Source organism: Schistocerca nitens, chromosome 11 (genome assembly GCF_023898315.1).
Source record: "Schistocerca nitens isolate TAMUIC-IGC-003100 chromosome 11, iqSchNite1.1, whole genome shotgun sequence".
Taxonomy (NCBI): Eukaryota; Metazoa; Arthropoda; class Insecta; order Orthoptera; family Acrididae; genus Schistocerca; species Schistocerca nitens.
This window is the reverse complement of record NC_064624.1, coordinates 149,081,985-149,098,997: the sequence shown is the minus strand read 5'-3', so window position 1 is coordinate 149,098,997 and position 17,013 is coordinate 149,081,985. Positions and strand designations below refer to the sequence as shown.

At 48.4% G+C, this 17,013-nt stretch overlaps 13 non-coding genes across 13 annotated transcripts; all 13 read right to left on the bottom strand.

The window, feature by feature from the left end:
- Positions 1 to 257: 257 nt before the first annotated feature.
- LOC126213643 (5S ribosomal RNA) lies at positions 258 to 376 on the bottom strand. The gene has a single exon (XR_007541304.1). It is a non-coding gene; the product is annotated as a 5S ribosomal RNA (ribosomal RNA).
- Positions 377 to 1,564: 1,188 nt separating this feature from the next.
- LOC126213642 (5S ribosomal RNA) lies at positions 1,565 to 1,683 on the bottom strand. The gene has a single exon (XR_007541303.1). It is a non-coding gene; the product is annotated as a 5S ribosomal RNA (ribosomal RNA).
- A 1,188-nt stretch (positions 1,684 to 2,871) lies between these two features.
- Positions 2,872 to 2,990, bottom strand: LOC126213639 (5S ribosomal RNA). Its single transcript, XR_007541301.1, has one exon. It is a non-coding gene; the product is annotated as a 5S ribosomal RNA (ribosomal RNA).
- A 1,188-nt stretch (positions 2,991 to 4,178) lies between these two features.
- LOC126213638 (5S ribosomal RNA) lies at positions 4,179 to 4,297 on the bottom strand. Its single transcript, XR_007541300.1, has one exon. It is a non-coding gene; the product is annotated as a 5S ribosomal RNA (ribosomal RNA).
- A 1,188-nt stretch (positions 4,298 to 5,485) lies between these two features.
- LOC126213637 (5S ribosomal RNA) lies at positions 5,486 to 5,604 on the bottom strand. The gene has a single exon (XR_007541299.1). It is a non-coding gene; the product is annotated as a 5S ribosomal RNA (ribosomal RNA).
- Positions 5,605 to 6,792: 1,188 nt separating this feature from the next.
- LOC126213636 (5S ribosomal RNA) lies at positions 6,793 to 6,911 on the bottom strand. The gene has a single exon (XR_007541298.1). It is a non-coding gene; the product is annotated as a 5S ribosomal RNA (ribosomal RNA).
- Positions 6,912 to 8,099: 1,188 nt separating this feature from the next.
- On the bottom strand, positions 8,100 to 8,218 carry LOC126213635 (5S ribosomal RNA). The gene has a single exon (XR_007541297.1). It is a non-coding gene; the product is annotated as a 5S ribosomal RNA (ribosomal RNA).
- A 1,187-nt stretch (positions 8,219 to 9,405) lies between these two features.
- On the bottom strand, positions 9,406 to 9,524 carry LOC126213634 (5S ribosomal RNA). Its single transcript, XR_007541296.1, has one exon. It is a non-coding gene; the product is annotated as a 5S ribosomal RNA (ribosomal RNA).
- Positions 9,525 to 10,712: 1,188 nt separating this feature from the next.
- Positions 10,713 to 10,831, bottom strand: LOC126213633 (5S ribosomal RNA). Its single transcript, XR_007541295.1, has one exon. It is a non-coding gene; the product is annotated as a 5S ribosomal RNA (ribosomal RNA).
- Positions 10,832 to 12,019: 1,188 nt separating this feature from the next.
- LOC126213632 (5S ribosomal RNA) lies at positions 12,020 to 12,138 on the bottom strand. The gene has a single exon (XR_007541294.1). It is a non-coding gene; the product is annotated as a 5S ribosomal RNA (ribosomal RNA).
- A 1,188-nt stretch (positions 12,139 to 13,326) lies between these two features.
- LOC126213631 (5S ribosomal RNA) lies at positions 13,327 to 13,445 on the bottom strand. The gene has a single exon (XR_007541293.1). It is a non-coding gene; the product is annotated as a 5S ribosomal RNA (ribosomal RNA).
- A 1,187-nt stretch (positions 13,446 to 14,632) lies between these two features.
- Positions 14,633 to 14,751, bottom strand: LOC126213629 (5S ribosomal RNA). Its single transcript, XR_007541292.1, has one exon. It is a non-coding gene; the product is annotated as a 5S ribosomal RNA (ribosomal RNA).
- A 1,188-nt stretch (positions 14,752 to 15,939) lies between these two features.
- Positions 15,940 to 16,058, bottom strand: LOC126213627 (5S ribosomal RNA). Its single transcript, XR_007541290.1, has one exon. It is a non-coding gene; the product is annotated as a 5S ribosomal RNA (ribosomal RNA).
- Positions 16,059 to 17,013: the final 955 nt, after the last annotated feature.

Genomic DNA, 17,013 nt, shown 5'->3' with positions numbered 1-17,013 from the left:
TCACAACAGAAGGGTAGTATGGCAAGAGGGCTGGCAGGAGTAGCGACATAAAAAGGAAAAAAAAGGAAGGGGAGCCAACAGCACCTTTTTTTCTTTTTTTTAATTTATTTTTTATTTATTTATTTTTTCATTTTTTTTGTTTTTTGCTTTTTTGTTTTTTTTCCTTTTTTTATTTTTTATTTTTTTTTAACAGAAGGGTAGTATGGCGAGAGGGCTGGCAGGAGTAGCGACATAAAAAGGAAAAAAAAAGAAGGGAGAGCCAACAGCACCCGATGTTCCCAGGCGGTCACCCATCCAAGTACTAACCGGGCCCGATGTTGCTTAACTTCGGTGATCGGACGAGAACCGGTGTATTTAACATGGTATGGCCGTTGGCACACATATACTGTAGGCGCACGGCAGAATTCGCATTCGGCTCTCCTCCCAACACACAAAATGTTAGTTTTCGGCCGCATTTGACGAAAGCACCTCCTTCCGCAACAGCGAGTTCCTCGAGGACGGCGCGGAGTGCGCGCCCGACGTCCCAGCAGAACGATTGCCCAATTGGCGGGCGCGCCGTCGCGTGTGTGAGACGCGCAGCTGCTCGTTGCACCTCCTGTCATTCGCTTGTCGCGTGCAACCTTCGACACACGCGGAAGGCGCATCTCGTCCCTGGTGTCCAGCGGGGGGCTGGCGCGCGGCCGACCGGCGTATGGTCTGTGCGGGGTGTGGCAGTGTCGTGCTGGAGGGCGCCACTGGTAGCGATGTGAGCTTCCTCGCCTCACACCGGGTGTTTGCGTAGTTGGCAGTGCATTCGCACCTTTCCTATCCCTGTCCCCGTCCCGACTTGGCCCGACTTTGCTCGACTGCCGCTCGCTGCCGCTCGGGTCGTGGTCCATATGACGGCGCAAGCACGACAAACGTCTGCGGGACTAGACGACGCGACTAAAGAAAAAATTTATGATTACAAATCAAATTTGGAACTTTACGGTGCAGCACAACAATAGGCGCTGACGCATTTCAGGGCAGATTCGTGCTGTTTTATCGTTTTCAAAGACTTCCCGGCAAACTTCGTTAGCACATTCTCCCTCAAACTGAGTTAATTACCGCATTATCGTACCGTTGCATTAGTTTAAAATGCTTAAGAAAGCATCTTTGTCATGACAGAAAGGTAGTATGAAACGACTGCTGGCAGGATAGCGACTTAAAAAGCAAAAATGCAGGGGAGCCAAAAGTACCATTTTTATTGGCTCATATTTATTTTATTTTATTTTATTTTTGTTTTCGCACCATTACAGTAGTTTAAAATGCTTAAGGAAACGTCTTTGTCACAACAGAAGGGTAGTATGGCAAGAGGGCTGGCAGGAGTAGCGACATAAAAAGGAAAAAAAAGGAAGGGGAGTCAACAGCACCTTTTTTTCTTTTTTTTAATTTATTTTTTATTTATTTATTTTTTCATTTTTTTTGTTTTTTGCTTTTTTGTTTTTTTTTCCTTTTTTTATTTTTTATTTTTTTTAACAGAAGGGTAGTATGGCGAGAGGGCTGGCAGGAGTAGCGACATAAAAAGGAAAAAAAAAGAAGGGAGAGCCAACAGCACCCGATGTTCCCAGGCGGTCACCCATCCAAGTACTAACCGGGCCCGATGTTGCTTAACTTCGGTGATCGGACGAGAACCGGTGTATTTAACATGGTATGGCCGTTGGCACACGTATACTGTAGGCGCACGGCAGAATTCGCATTCGGCTCTCCTCCCAACACACAAAATGTTAGTTTTCGGCCGCATTTGACGAAAGCACCTCCTTCCGCAGCAGCGAGTTCCTCGAGGACGGCGCGGAGTGCGCGCCCGACGTCCCAGCAGAACGATTGCCCAATTGGCGGGCGCGCCGTCGCGTGTGTGAGACGCGCAGCTGCTCGTTGCACCTCCTGTCATTCGCTTGTCGCGTGCAACCTTCGACACACGCGGAAGGCGCATCTCGTCCCTGGTGTCCAGCGGGGGGCTGGCGCGCGGCCGACCGGCGTATGGTCTGTGCGGGGTGTGGCAGTGTCGTGCTGGAGGGCGCCACTGGTAGCGATGTGAGCTTCCTCGCCTCACACCGGGTGTTTGCGTAGTTGGCAGTGCATTCGCACCTTTCCTATCCCTGTCCCCGTCCCGACTTGGCCCGACTTTGCTCGACTGCCGCTCGCTGCCGCTCGGGTCGTGGTCCATATGACGGCGCAAGCACGACAAACGTCTGCGGGACTAGACGACGCGACTAAAGAAAAAATTTATGATTACAAATCAAATTTGGAACTTTACGGTGCAGCACAACAATAGGCGCTGACGCATTTCAGGGCAGATTCGTGCTGTTTTATCGTTTTCAAAGACTTCCCGGCAAACTTCGTTAGCACATTCTCCCTCAAACTGAGTTAATTACCGCATTATCGTACCGTTGCATTAGTTTAAAATGCTTAAGAAAGCATCTTTGTCATGACAGAAAGGTAGTATGAAACGACTGCTGGCAGGATAGCGACTTAAAAAGCAAAAATGCAGGGGAGCCAAAAGTACCATTTTTATTGGCTCATATTTATTTTATTTTATTTTATTTTTGTTTTCGCACCATTACAGTAGTTTAAAATGCTTAAGGAAACGTCTTTGTCACAACAGAAGGGTAGTATGGCAAGAGGGCTGGCAGGAGTAGCGACATAAAAAGGAAAAAAAAGGAAGGGGAGCCAACAGCACCTTTTTTTCTTTTTTTTAATTTATTTTTTATTTATTTATTTTTTCATTTTTTTTGTTTTTTGCTTTTTTGTTTTTTTTCCTTTTTTTATTTTTTATTTTTTTTTAACAGAAGGGTAGTATGGCGAGAGGGCTGGCAGGAGTAGCGACATAAAAAGGAAAAAAAAAGAAGGGAGAGCCAACAGCACCCGATGTTCCCAGGCGGTCACCCATCCAAGTACTAACCGGGCCCGATGTTGCTTAACTTCGGTGATCGGACGAGAACCGGTGTATTTAACATGGTATGGCCGTTGGCACACATATACTGTAGGCGCACGGCAGAATTCGCATTCGGCTCTCCTCCCAACACACAAAATGTTAGTTTTCGGCCGCATTTGACGAAAGCACCTCCTTCCGCAACAGCGAGTTCCTCGAGGACGGCGCGGAGTGCGCGCCCGACGTCCCAGCAGAACGATTGCCCAATTGGCGGGCGCGCCGTCGCGTGTGTGAGACGCGCAGCTGCTCGTTGCACCTCCTGTCATTCGCTTGTCGCGTGCAACCTTCGACACACGCGGAAGGCGCATCTCGTCCCTGGTGTCCAGCGGGGGGCTGGCGCGCGGCCGACCGGCGTATGGTCTGTGCGGGGTGTGGCAGTGTCGTGCTGGAGGGCGCCACTGGTAGCGATGTGAGCTTCCTCGCCTCACACCGGGTGTTTGCGTAGTTGGCAGTGCATTCGCACCTTTCCTATCCCTGTCCCCGTCCCGACTTGGCCCGACTTTGCTCGACTGCCGCTCGCTGCCGCTCGGGTCGTGGTCCATATGACGGCGCAAGCACGACAAACGTCTGCGGGACTAGACGACGCGACTAAAGAAAAAATTTATGATTACAAATCAAATTTGGAACTTTACGGTGCAGCACAACAATAGGCGCTGACGCATTTCAGGGCAGATTCGTGCTGTTTTATCGTTTTCAAAGACTTCCCGGCAAACTTCGTTAGCACATTCTCCCTCAAACTGAGTTAATTACCGCATTATCGTACCGTTGCATTAGTTTAAAATGCTTAAGAAAGCATCTTTGTCATGACAGAAAGGTAGTATGAAACGACTGCTGGCAGGATAGCGACTTAAAAAGCAAAAATGCAGGGGAGCCAAAAGTACCATTTTTATTGGCTCATATTTATTTTATTTTATTTTATTTTTGTTTTCGCACCATTACAGTAGTTTAAAATGCTTAAGGAAACGTCTTTGTCACAACAGAAGGGTAGTATGGCAAGAGGGCTGGCAGGAGTAGCGACATAAAAAGGAAAAAAAAGGAAGGGGAGCCAACAGCACCTTTTTTTCTTTTTTTTAATTTATTTTTTATTTATTTATTTTTTCATTTTTTTTGTTTTTTGCTTTTTTGTTTTTTTTCCTTTTTTTATTTTTTATTTTTTTTTAACAGAAGGGTAGTATGGCGAGAGGGCTGGCAGGAGTAGCGACATAAAAAGGAAAAAAAAAGAAGGGAGAGCCAACAGCACCCGATGTTCCCAGGCGGTCACCCATCCAAGTACTAACCGGGCCCGATGTTGCTTAACTTCGGTGATCGGACGAGAACCGGTGTATTTAACATGGTATGGCCGTTGGCACACATATACTGTAGGCGCACGGCAGAATTCGCATTCGGCTCTCCTCCCAACACACAAAATGTTAGTTTTCGGCCGCATTTGACGAAAGCACCTCCTTCCGCAACAGCGAGTTCCTCGAGGACGGCGCGGAGTGCGCGCCCGACGTCCCAGCAGAACGATTGCCCAATTGGCGGGCGCGCCGTCGCGTGTGTGAGACGCGCAGCTGCTCGTTGCACCTCCTGTCATTCGCTTGTCGCGTGCAACCTTCGACACACGCGGAAGGCGCATCTCGTCCCTGGTGTCCAGCGGGGGGCTGGCGCGCGGCCGACCGGCGTATGGTCTGTGCGGGGTGTGGCAGTGTCGTGCTGGAGGGCGCCACTGGTAGCGATGTGAGCTTCCTCGCCTCACACCGGGTGTTTGCGTAGTTGGCAGTGCATTCGCACCTTTCCTATCCCTGTCCCCGTCCCGACTTGGCCCGACTTTGCTCGACTGCCGCTCGCTGCCGCTCGGGTCGTGGTCCATATGACGGCGCAAGCACGACAAACGTCTGCGGGACTAGACGACGCGACTAAAGAAAAAATTTATGATTACAAATCAAATTTGGAACTTTACGGTGCAGCACAACAATAGGCGCTGACGCATTTCAGGGCAGATTCGTGCTGTTTTATCGTTTTCAAAGACTTCCCGGCAAACTTCGTTAGCACATTCTCCCTCAAACTGAGTTAATTACCGCATTATCGTACCGTTGCATTAGTTTAAAATGCTTAAGAAAGCATCTTTGTCATGACAGAAAGGTAGTATGAAACGACTGCTGGCAGGATAGCGACTTAAAAAGCAAAAATGCAGGGGAGCCAAAAGTACCATTTTTATTGGCTCATATTTATTTTATTTTATTTTATTTTTGTTTTCGCACCATTACAGTAGTTTAAAATGCTTAAGGAAACGTCTTTGTCACAACAGAAGGGTAGTATGGCAAGAGGGCTGGCAGGAGTAGCGACATAAAAAGGAAAAAAAAGGAAGGGGAGTCAACAGCACCTTTTTTTCTTTTTTTTAATTTATTTTTTATTTATTTATTTTTTCATTTTTTTTGTTTTTTGCTTTTTTGTTTTTTTTTCCTTTTTTTATTTTTTATTTTTTTTAACAGAAGGGTAGTATGGCGAGAGGGCTGGCAGGAGTAGCGACATAAAAAGGAAAAAAAAAGAAGGGAGAGCCAACAGCACCCGATGTTCCCAGGCGGTCACCCATCCAAGTACTAACCGGGCCCGATGTTGCTTAACTTCGGTGATCGGACGAGAACCGGTGTATTTAACATGGTATGGCCGTTGGCACACGTATACTGTAGGCGCACGGCAGAATTCGCATTCGGCTCTCCTCCCAACACACAAAATGTTAGTTTTCGGCCGCATTTGACGAAAGCACCTCCTTCCGCAGCAGCGAGTTCCTCGAGGACGGCGCGGAGTGCGCGCCCGACGTCCCAGCAGAACGATTGCCCAATTGGCGGGCGCGCCGTCGCGTGTGTGAGACGCGCAGCTGCTCGTTGCACCTCCTGTCATTCGCTTGTCGCGTGCAACCTTCGACACACGCGGAAGGCGCATCTCGTCCCTGGTGTCCAGCGGGGGGCTGGCGCGCGGCCGACCGGCGTATGGTCTGTGCGGGGTGTGGCAGTGTCGTGCTGGAGGGCGCCACTGGTAGCGATGTGAGCTTCCTCGCCTCACACCGGGTGTTTGCGTAGTTGGCAGTGCATTCGCACCTTTCCTATCCCTGTCCCCGTCCCGACTTGGCCCGACTTTGCTCGACTGCCGCTCGCTGCCGCTCGGGTCGTGGTCCATATGACGGCGCAAGCACGACAAACGTCTGCGGGACTAGACGACGCGACTAAAGAAAAAATTTATGATTACAAATCAAATTTGGAACTTTACGGTGCAGCACAACAATAGGCGCTGACGCATTTCAGGGCAGATTCGTGCTGTTTTATCGTTTTCAAAGACTTCCCGGCAAACTTCGTTAGCACATTCTCCCTCAAACTGAGTTAATTACCGCATTATCGTACCGTTGCATTAGTTTAAAATGCTTAAGAAAGCATCTTTGTCATGACAGAAAGGTAGTATGAAACGACTGCTGGCAGGATAGCGACTTAAAAAGCAAAAATGCAGGGGAGCCAAAAGTACCATTTTTATTGGCTCATATTTATTTTATTTTATTTTATTTTTGTTTTCGCACCATTACAGTAGTTTAAAATGCTTAAGGAAACGTCTTTGTCACAACAGAAGGGTAGTATGGCAAGAGGGCTGGCAGGAGTAGCGACATAAAAAGGAAAAAAAAGGAAGGGGAGCCAACAGCACCTTTTTTTCTTTTTTTTAATTTATTTTTTATTTATTTATTTTTTCATTTTTTTTGTTTTTTGCTTTTTTGTTTTTTTTCCTTTTTTTATTTTTTATTTTTTTTTAACAGAAGGGTAGTATGGCGAGAGGGCTGGCAGGAGTAGCGACATAAAAAGGAAAAAAAAAGAAGGGAGAGCCAACAGCACCCGATGTTCCCAGGCGGTCACCCATCCAAGTACTAACCGGGCCCGATGTTGCTTAACTTCGGTGATCGGACGAGAACCGGTGTATTTAACATGGTATGGCCGTTGGCACACATATACTGTAGGCGCACGGCAGAATTCGCATTCGGCTCTCCTCCCAACACACAAAATGTTAGTTTTCGGCCGCATTTGACGAAAGCACCTCCTTCCGCAACAGCGAGTTCCTCGAGGACGGCGCGGAGTGCGCGCCCGACGTCCCAGCAGAACGATTGCCCAATTGGCGGGCGCGCCGTCGCGTGTGTGAGACGCGCAGCTGCTCGTTGCACCTCCTGTCATTCGCTTGTCGCGTGCAACCTTCGACACACGCGGAAGGCGCATCTCGTCCCTGGTGTCCAGCGGGGGGCTGGCGCGCGGCCGACCGGCGTATGGTCTGTGCGGGGTGTGGCAGTGTCGTGCTGGAGGGCGCCACTGGTAGCGATGTGAGCTTCCTCGCCTCACACCGGGTGTTTGCGTAGTTGGCAGTGCATTCGCACCTTTCCTATCCCTGTCCCCGTCCCGACTTGGCCCGACTTTGCTCGACTGCCGCTCGCTGCCGCTCGGGTCGTGGTCCATATGACGGCGCAAGCACGACAAACGTCTGCGGGACTAGACGACGCGACTAAAGAAAAAATTTATGATTACAAATCAAATTTGGAACTTTACGGTGCAGCACAACAATAGGCGCTGACGCATTTCAGGGCAGATTCGTGCTGTTTTATCGTTTTCAAAGACTTCCCGGCAAACTTCGTTAGCACATTCTCCCTCAAACTGAGTTAATTACCGCATTATCGTACCGTTGCATTAGTTTAAAATGCTTAAGAAAGCATCTTTGTCATGACAGAAAGGTAGTATGAAACGACTGCTGGCAGGATAGCGACTTAAAAAGCAAAAATGCAGGGGAGCCAAAAGTACCATTTTTATTGGCTCATATTTATTTTATTTTATTTTATTTTTGTTTTCGCACCATTACAGTAGTTTAAAATGCTTAAGGAAACGTCTTTGTCACAACAGAAGGGTAGTATGGCAAGAGGGCTGGCAGGAGTAGCGACATAAAAAGGAAAAAAAAGGAAGGGGAGCCAACAGCACCTTTTTTTCTTTTTTTTAATTTATTTTTTATTTATTTATTTTTTCATTTTTTTTGTTTTTTGCTTTTTTGTTTTTTTTCCTTTTTTTATTTTTTATTTTTTTTTAACAGAAGGGTAGTATGGCGAGAGGGCTGGCAGGAGTAGCGACATAAAAAGGAAAAAAAAAGAAGGGAGAGCCAACAGCACCCGATGTTCCCAGGCGGTCACCCATCCAAGTACTAACCGGGCCCGATGTTGCTTAACTTCGGTGATCGGACGAGAACCGGTGTATTTAACATGGTATGGCCGTTGGCACACATATACTGTAGGCGCACGGCAGAATTCGCATTCGGCTCTCCTCCCAACACACAAAATGTTAGTTTTCGGCCGCATTTGACGAAAGCACCTCCTTCCGCAACAGCGAGTTCCTCGAGGACGGCGCGGAGTGCGCGCCCGACGTCCCAGCAGAACGATTGCCCAATTGGCGGGCGCGCCGTCGCGTGTGTGAGACGCGCAGCTGCTCGTTGCACCTCCTGTCATTCGCTTGTCGCGTGCAACCTTCGACACACGCGGAAGGCGCATCTCGTCCCTGGTGTCCAGCGGGGGGCTGGCGCGCGGCCGACCGGCGTATGGTCTGTGCGGGGTGTGGCAGTGTCGTGCTGGAGGGCGCCACTGGTAGCGATGTGAGCTTCCTCGCCTCACACCGGGTGTTTGCGTAGTTGGCAGTGCATTCGCACCTTTCCTATCCCTGTCCCCGTCCCGACTTGGCCCGACTTTGCTCGACTGCCGCTCGCTGCCGCTCGGGTCGTGGTCCATATGACGGCGCAAGCACGACAAACGTCTGCGGGACTAGACGACGCGACTAAAGAAAAAATTTATGATTACAAATCAAATTTGGAACTTTACGGTGCAGCACAACAATAGGCGCTGACGCATTTCAGGGCAGATTCGTGCTGTTTTATCGTTTTCAAAGACTTCCCGGCAAACTTCGTTAGCACATTCTCCCTCAAACTGAGTTAATTACCGCATTATCGTACCGTTGCATTAGTTTAAAATGCTTAAGAAAGCATCTTTGTCATGACAGAACGGTAGTATGAAACGACTGCTGGCAGGATAGCGACTTAAAAAGCAAAAATGCAGGGGAGCCAAAAGTACCATTTTTATTGGCTCATATTTATTTTATTTTATTTTATTTTTGTTTTCGCACCATTACAGTAGTTTAAAATGCTTAAGGAAACGTCTTTGTCACAACAGAAGGGTAGTATGGCAAGAGGGCTGGCAGGAGTAGCGACATAAAAAGGAAAAAAAGGAAGGGGAGCCAACAGCACCTTTTTTTCTTTTTTTTAATTTATTTTTTATTTATTTATTTTTTCATTTTTTTGTTTTTTGCTTTTTTGTTTTTTTTCCTTTTTTTTATTTTTTATTTTTTTTTAACAGAAGGGTAGTATGGCGAGAGGGCTGGCAGGAGTAGCGACATAAAAAGGAAAAAAAAAGAATGGAGAGCCAACAGCACCCGATGTTCCCAGGCGGTCACCCATCCAAGTACTAACCGGGCCCGATGTTGCTTAACTTCGGTGATCGGACGAGAACCGGTGTATTTAACATGGTATGGCCGTTGGCACACATATACTGTAGGCGCACGGCAGAATTCGCATTCGGCTCTCCTCCCAACACACAAAATGTTAGTTTTCGGCCGCATTTGACGAAAGCACCTCCTTCCGCAACAGCGAGTTCCTCGAGGACGGCGCGGAGTGCGCGCCCGACGTCCCAGCAGAACGATTGCCCAATTGGCGGGCGCGCCGTCGCGTGTGTGAGACGCGCAGCTGCTCGTTGCACCTCCTGTCATTCGCTTGTCGCGTGCAACCTTCGACACACGCGGAAGGCGCATCTCGTCCCTGGTGTCCAGCGGGGGGCTGGCGCGCGGCCGACCGGCGTATGGTCTGTGCGGGGTGTGGCAGTGTCGTGCTGGAGGGCGCCACTGGTAGCGATGTGAGCTTCCTCGCCTCACACCGGGTGTTTGCGTAGTTGGCAGTGCATTCGCACCTTTCCTATCCCTGTCCCCGTCCCGACTTGGCCCGACTTTGCTCGACTGCCGCTCGCTGCCGCTCGGGTCGTGGTCCATATGACGGCGCAAGCACGACAAACGTCTGCGGGACTAGACGACGCGACTAAAGAAAAAATTTATGATTACAAATCAAATTTGGAACTTTACGGTGCAGCACAACAATAGGCGCTGACGCATTTCAGGGCAGATTCGTGCTGTTTTATCGTTTTCAAAGACTTCCCGGCAAACTTCGTTAGCACATTCTCCCTCAAACTGAGTTAATTACCGCATTATCGTACCGTTGCATTAGTTTAAAATGCTTAAGAAAGCATCTTTGTCATGACAGAAAGGTAGTATGAAACGACTGCTGGCAGGATAGCGACTTAAAAAGCAAAAATGCAGGGGAGCCAAAAGTACCATTTTTATTGGCTCATATTTATTTTATTTTATTTTATTTTTGTTTTCGCACCATTACAGTAGTTTAAAATGCTTAAGGAAACGTCTTTGTCACAACAGAAGGGTAGTATGGCAAGAGGGCTGGCAGGAGTAGCGACATAAAAAGGAAAAAAAAGGAAGGGGAGTCAACAGCACCTTTTTTTCTTTTTTTTAATTTATTTTTTATTTATTTATTTTTTCATTTTTTTTGTTTTTTGCTTTTTTGTTTTTTTTTCCTTTTTTTATTTTTTATTTTTTTTAACAGAAGGGTAGTATGGCGAGAGGGCTGGCAGGAGTAGCGACATAAAAAGGAAAAAAAAAGAAGGGAGAGCCAACAGCACCCGATGTTCCCAGGCGGTCACCCATCCAAGTACTAACCGGGCCCGATGTTGCTTAACTTCGGTGATCGGACGAGAACCGGTGTATTTAACATGGTATGGCCGTTGGCACACGTATACTGTAGGCGCACGGCAGAATTCGCATTCGGCTCTCCTCCCAACACACAAAATGTTAGTTTTCGGCCGCATTTGACGAAAGCACCTCCTTCCGCAGCAGCGAGTTCCTCGAGGACGGCGCGGAGTGCGCGCCCGACGTCCCAGCAGAACGATTGCCCAATTGGCGGGCGCGCCGTCGCGTGTGTGAGACGCGCAGCTGCTCGTTGCACCTCCTGTCATTCGCTTGTCGCGTGCAACCTTCGACACACGCGGAAGGCGCATCTCGTCCCTGGTGTCCAGCGGGGGGCTGGCGCGCGGCCGACCGGCGTATGGTCTGTGCGGGGTGTGGCAGTGTCGTGCTGGAGGGCGCCACTGGTAGCGATGTGAGCTTCCTCGCCTCACACCGGGTGTTTGCGTAGTTGGCAGTGCATTCGCACCTTTCCTATCCCTGTCCCCGTCCCGACTTGGCCCGACTTTGCTCGACTGCCGCTCGCTGCCGCTCGGGTCGTGGTCCATATGACGGCGCAAGCACGACAAACGTCTGCGGGACTAGACGACGCGACTAAAGAAAAAATTTATGATTACAAATCAAATTTGGAACTTTACGGTGCAGCACAACAATAGGCGCTGACGCATTTCAGGGCAGATTCGTGCTGTTTTATCGTTTTCAAAGACTTCCCGGCAAACTTCGTTAGCACATTCTCCCTCAAACTGAGTTAATTACCGCATTATCGTACCGTTGCATTAGTTTAAAATGCTTAAGAAAGCATCTTTGTCATGACAGAAAGGTAGTATGAAACGACTGCTGGCAGGATAGCGACTTAAAAAGCAAAAATGCAGGGGAGCCAAAAGTACCATTTTTATTGGCTCATATTTATTTTATTTTATTTTATTTTTGTTTTCGCACCATTACAGTAGTTTAAAATGCTTAAGGAAACGTCTTTGTCACAACAGAAGGGTAGTATGGCAAGAGGGCTGGCAGGAGTAGCGACATAAAAAGGAAAAAAAAGGAAGGGGAGTCAACAGCACCTTTTTTTCTTTTTTTTAATTTATTTTTTATTTATTTATTTTTTCATTTTTTTTGTTTTTTGCTTTTTTGTTTTTTTTTCCTTTTTTTATTTTTTATTTTTTTTAACAGAAGGGTAGTATGGCGAGAGGGCTGGCAGGAGTAGCGACATAAAAAGGAAAAAAAAAGAAGGGAGAGCCAACAGCACCCGATGTTCCCAGGCGGTCACCCATCCAAGTACTAACCGGGCCCGATGTTGCTTAACTTCGGTGATCGGACGAGAACCGGTGTATTTAACATGGTATGGCCGTTGGCACACGTATACTGTAGGCGCACGGCAGAATTCGCATTCGGCTCTCCTCCCAACACACAAAATGTTAGTTTTCGGCCGCATTTGACGAAAGCACCTCCTTCCGCAGCAGCGAGTTCCTCGAGGACGGCGCGGAGTGCGCGCCCGACGTCCCAGCAGAACGATTGCCCAATTGGCGGGCGCGCCGTCGCGTGTGTGAGACGCGCAGCTGCTCGTTGCACCTCCTGTCATTCGCTTGTCGCGTGCAACCTTCGACACACGCGGAAGGCGCATCTCGTCCCTGGTGTCCAGCGGGGGGCTGGCGCGCGGCCGACCGGCGTATGGTCTGTGCGGGGTGTGGCAGTGTCGTGCTGGAGGGCGCCACTGGTAGCGATGTGAGCTTCCTCGCCTCACACCGGGTGTTTGCGTAGTTGGCAGTGCATTCGCACCTTTCCTATCCCTGTCCCCGTCCCGACTTGGCCCGACTTTGCTCGACTGCCGCTCGCTGCCGCTCGGGTCGTGGTCCATATGACGGCGCAAGCACGACAAACGTCTGCGGGACTAGACGACGCGACTAAAGAAAAAATTTATGATTACAAATCAAATTTGGAACTTTACGGTGCAGCACAACAATAGGCGCTGACGCATTTCAGGGCAGATTCGTGCTGTTTTATCGTTTTCAAAGACTTCCCGGCAAACTTCGTTAGCACATTCTCCCTCAAACTGAGTTAATTACCGCATTATCGTACCGTTGCATTAGTTTAAAATGCTTAAGAAAGCATCTTTGTCATGACAGAAAGGTAGTATGAAACGACTGCTGGCAGGATAGCGACTTAAAAAGCAAAAATGCAGGGGAGCCAAAAGTACCATTTTTATTGGCTCATATTTATTTTATTTTATTTTATTTTTGTTTTCGCACCATTACAGTAGTTTAAAATGCTTAAGGAAACGTCTTTGTCACAACAGAAGGGTAGTATGGCAAGAGGGCTGGCAGGAGTAGCGACATAAAAAGGAAAAAAAAGGAAGGGGAGCCAACAGCACCTTTTTTTCTTTTTTTTAATTTATTTTTTATTTATTTATTTTTTCATTTTTTTTGTTTTTTGCTTTTTTGTTTTTTTTCCTTTTTTTATTTTTTATTTTTTTTTAACAGAAGGGTAGTATGGCGAGAGGGCTGGCAGGAGTAGCGACATAAAAAGGAAAAAAAAAGAAGGGAGAGCCAACAGCACCCGATGTTCCCAGGCGGTCACCCATCCAAGTACTAACCGGGCCCGATGTTGCTTAACTTCGGTGATCGGACGAGAACCGGTGTATTTAACATGGTATGGCCGTTGGCACACATATACTGTAGGCGCACGGCAGAATTCGCATTCGGCTCTCCTCCCAACACACAAAATGTTAGTTTTCGGCCGCATTTGACGAAAGCACCTCCTTCCGCAACAGCGAGTTCCTCGAGGACGGCGCGGAGTGCGCGCCCGACGTCCCAGCAGAACGATTGCCCAATTGGCGGGCGCGCCGTCGCGTGTGTGAGACGCGCAGCTGCTCGTTGCACCTCCTGTCATTCGCTTGTCGCGTGCAACCTTCGACACACGCGGAAGGCGCATCTCGTCCCTGGTGTCCAGCGGGGGGCTGGCGCGCGGCCGACCGGCGTATGGTCTGTGCGGGGTGTGGCAGTGTCGTGCTGGAGGGCGCCACTGGTAGCGATGTGAGCTTCCTCGCCTCACACCGGGTGTTTGCGTAGTTGGCAGTGCATTCGCACCTTTCCTATCCCTGTCCCCGTCCCGACTTGGCCCGACTTTGCTCGACTGCCGCTCGCTGCCGCTCGGGTCGTGGTCCATATGACGGCGCAAGCACGACAAACGTCTGCGGGACTAGACGACGCGACTAAAGAAAAAATTTATGATTACAAATCAAATTTGGAACTTTACGGTGCAGCACAACAATAGGCGCTGACGCATTTCAGGGCAGATTCGTGCTGTTTTATCGTTTTCAAAGACTTCCCGGCAAACTTCGTTAGCACATTCTCCCTCAAACTGAGTTAATTACCGCATTATCGTACCGTTGCATTAGTTTAAAATGCTTAAGAAAGCATCTTTGTCATGACAGAACGGTAGTATGAAACGACTGCTGGCAGGATAGCGACTTAAAAAGCAAAAATGCAGGGGAGCCAAAAGTACCATTTTTATTGGCTCATATTTATTTTATTTTATTTTATTTTTGTTTTCGCACCATTACAGTAGTTTAAAATGCTTAAGGAAACGTCTTTGTCACAACAGAAGGGTAGTATGGCAAGAGGGCTGGCAGGAGTAGCGACATAAAAAGGAAAAAAAGGAAGGGGAGCCAACAGCACCTTTTTTTCTTTTTTTTAATTTATTTTTTATTTATTTATTTTTTCATTTTTTTGTTTTTTGCTTTTTTGTTTTTTTTCCTTTTTTTTATTTTTTATTTTTTTTTAACAGAAGGGTAGTATGGCGAGAGGGCTGGCAGGAGTAGCGACATAAAAAGGAAAAAAAAAGAATGGAGAGCCAACAGCACCCGATGTTCCCAGGCGGTCACCCATCCAAGTACTAACCGGGCCCGATGTTGCTTAACTTCGGTGATCGGACGAGAACCGGTGTATTTAACATGGTATGGCCGTTGGCACACGTATACTGTAGGCGCACGGCAGAATTCGCATTCGGCTCTCCTCCCAACACACAAAATGTTAGTTTTCGGCCGCATTTGACGAAAGCACCTCCTTCCGCAGCAGCGAGTTCCTCGAGGACGGCGCGGAGTGCGCGCCCGACGTCCCAGCAGAACGATTGCCCAATTGGCGGGCGCGCCGTCGCGTGTGTGAGACGCGCAGCTGCTCGTTGCACCTCCTGTCATTCGCTTGTCGCGTGCAACCTTCGACACACGCGGAAGGCGCATCTCGTCCCTGGTGTCCAGCGGGGGGCTGGCGCGCGGCCGACCGGCGTATGGTCTGTGCGGGGTGTGGCAGTGTCGTGCTGGAGGGCGCCACTGGTAGCGATGTGAGCTTCCTCGCCTCACACCGGGTGTTTGCGTAGTTGGCAGTGCATTCGCACCTTTCCTATCCCTGTCCCCGTCCCGACTTGGCCCGACTTTGCTCGACTGCCGCTCGCTGCCGCTCGGGTCGTGGTCCATATGACGGCGCAAGCACGACAAACGTCTGCGGGACTAGACGACGCGACTAAAGAAAAAATTTATGATTACAAATCAAATTTGGAACTTTACGGTGCAGCACAACAATAGGCGCTGACGCATTTCAGGGCAGATTCGTGCTGTTTTATCGTTTTCAAAGACTTCCCGGCAAACTTCGTTAGCACATTCTCCCTCAAACTGAGTTAATTACCGCATTATCGTACCGTTGCATTAGTTTAAAATGCTTAAGAAAGCATCTTTGTCATGACAGAAAGGTAGTATGAAACGACTGCTGGCAGGATAGCGACTTAAAAAGCAAAAATGCAGGGGAGCCAAAAGTACCATTTTTATTGGCTCATATTTATTTTATTTTATTTTATTTTTGTTTTCGCACCATTACAGTAGTTTAAAATGCTTAAGGAAACGTCTTTGTCACAACAGAAGGGTAGTATGGCAAGAGGGCTGGCAGGAGTAGCGACATAAAAAGGAAAAAAAAGGAAGGGGAGTCAACAGCACCTTTTTTTCTTTTTTTTAATTTATTTTTTATTTATTTATTTTTTCATTTTTTTTGTTTTTTGCTTTTTTGTTTTTTTTTCCTTTTTTTATTTTTTATTTTTTTTAACAGAAGGGTAGTATGGCGAGAGGGCTGGCAGGAGTAGCGACATAAAAAGGAAAAAAAAAGAAGGGAGAGCCAACAGCACCCGATGTTCCCAGGCGGTCACCCATCCAAGTACTAACCGGGCCCGATGTTGCTTAACTTCGGTGATCGGACGAGAACCGGTGTATTTAACATGGTATGGCCGTTGGCACACGTATACTGTAGGCGCACGGCAGAATTCGCATTCGGCTCTCCTCCCAACACACAAAATGTTAGTTTTCGGCCGCATTTGACGAAAGCACCTCCTTCCGCAGCAGCGAGTTCCTCGAGGACGGCGCGGAGTGCGCGCCCGACGTCCCAGCAGAACGATTGCCCAATTGGCGGGCGCGCCGTCGCGTGTGTGAGACGCGCAGCTGCTCGTTGCACCTCCTGTCATTCGCTTGTCGCGTGCAACCTTCGACACACGCGGAAGGCGCATCTCGTCCCTGGTGTCCAGCGGGGGGCTGGCGCGCGGCCGACCGGCGTATGGTCTGTGCGGGGTGTGGCAGTGTCGTGCTGGAGGGCGCCACTGGTAGCGATGTGAGCTTCCTCGCCTCACACCGGGTGTTTGCGTAGTTGGCAGTGCATTCGCACCTTTCCTATCCCTGTCCCCGTCCCGACTTGGCCCGACTTTGCTCGACTGCCGCTCGCTGCCGCTCGGGTCGTGGTCCATATGACGGCGCAAGCACGACAAACGTCTGCGGGACTAGACGACGCGACTAAAGAAAAAATTTATGATTACAAATCAAATTTGGAACTTTACGGTGCAGCACAACAATAGGCGCTGACGCATTTCAGGGCAGATTCGTGCTGTTTTATCGTTTTCAAAGACTTCCCGGCAAACTTCGTTAGCACATTCTCCCTCAAACTGAGTTAATTACCGCATTATCGTACCGTTGCATTAGTTTAAAATGCTTAAGAAAGCATCTTTGTCATGACAGAAAGGTAGTATGAAACGACTGCTGGCAGGATAGCGACTTAAAAAGCAAAAATGCAGGGGAGCCAAAAGTACCATTTTTATTGGCTCATATTTATTTTATTTTATTTTATTTTTGTTTTCGCACCATTACAGTAGTTTAAAATGCTTAAGGAAACGTCTTTGTCACAACAGAAGGGTAGTATGGCA